At 33.1% G+C, this 1,025-nt stretch overlaps 1 long non-coding RNA gene across 1 annotated transcript; it reads left to right on the top strand.

The window, feature by feature from the left end:
• Positions 1-47: 47 nt before the first annotated feature.
• On the top strand, positions 48-496 carry LOC117121323. The gene is made up of 2 exons (XR_004447525.1): positions 48-209; positions 374-496. It is a non-coding gene; the product is annotated as an uncharacterized LOC117121323 (long non-coding RNA).
• Positions 497-1,025: the final 529 nt, after the last annotated feature.

Genomic DNA, 1,025 nt, shown 5'->3' with positions numbered 1-1,025 from the left:
CACCAGAAAAAATATGTTGAAATACAAACTACACTAGTGAAGTTATTGAATAGCTCTTACAAGTTGCTGTAACTTCGATTTTTTAATTTTATCTCAGAACCTACATAGCAGCTTTGCAAACCAGGGAGGAGATCTTGAGAACTCTTTGTGGTTCTCTCTTGCCAAAAAAGACTGGGTAGCTGAAAAAAATCTTGTCAAGTCTACATTCGGTAAGATAACTTTTCAAAAAAATAATTTTATATGTTATACTTGTTGAAGTATTTCAATGCATTTATAAGCTTAATTTCCACCATTTAAGTTAATACAGTATATATCAGCATTTGGGTCAGGCATTTCATGTGTTATAATACGTGAATGTTGTCTATCTTTGCAGAATACGCTGCGAACATAATTGAAATGGCTCTGTACATGGCAAAAAGTAATATGAAAGAGTTTTTTACACTGCTGAAATAATGTGCGATCCGGGAACAATTGCTGGGAAATTACCGAAACCAGACAAAAATCAGTTCGTGTCCAGTTTACTCAGCCGATTTAACAGAAATTAAATACTGTATAGCCATACAGTAACATGACCATGTTACACTTTTTTTTATAAGAGCCATTCAAATTATGCCCAGGCTCACTGTTATTATTTTTGCGGATTCCAGCATTGCTCTATTTCCATTTACAGAAAATTGTTATTGTACAGCAGTATATTACTGTGATAAACGTTATAAGATCGTTATCCTTGAAGTATAAACAGGCCTTTATCCTCAACTTGGGCTTCAATATTTGGAAAAGCTTTTGGTTTGTACCTGATTGTACTTTAAACATTTCTTATGAGGTAGTTCTTGTTATCTTGCATAGTAAAATACCTACTACATGTCTTGTGACATGTTTCCAAACTACATCTACCACGTTGTATTAACAAATTCTACCCACTTATTAAATGTTTCTATATCCTTTTTGGAAAGAGAACACAAGATAGTTTCTGGTGACTAAATTGCATTCTGATGTGTTGAATTTGTGTAGAAAAAAATCATGGA

Source organism: Anneissia japonica, unplaced genomic scaffold (assembly GCF_011630105.1).
Source record: "Anneissia japonica isolate Jap-2015-1 unplaced genomic scaffold, ASM1163010v1 scaffold67063_len1025_cov166, whole genome shotgun sequence".
Classification (NCBI taxonomy): Eukaryota; Metazoa; Echinodermata; class Crinoidea; order Comatulida; family Comatulidae; genus Anneissia; species Anneissia japonica.
Note: the sequence above shows the minus strand (reverse complement) of the source record. Positions and strands in the feature narration are given on the sequence as shown.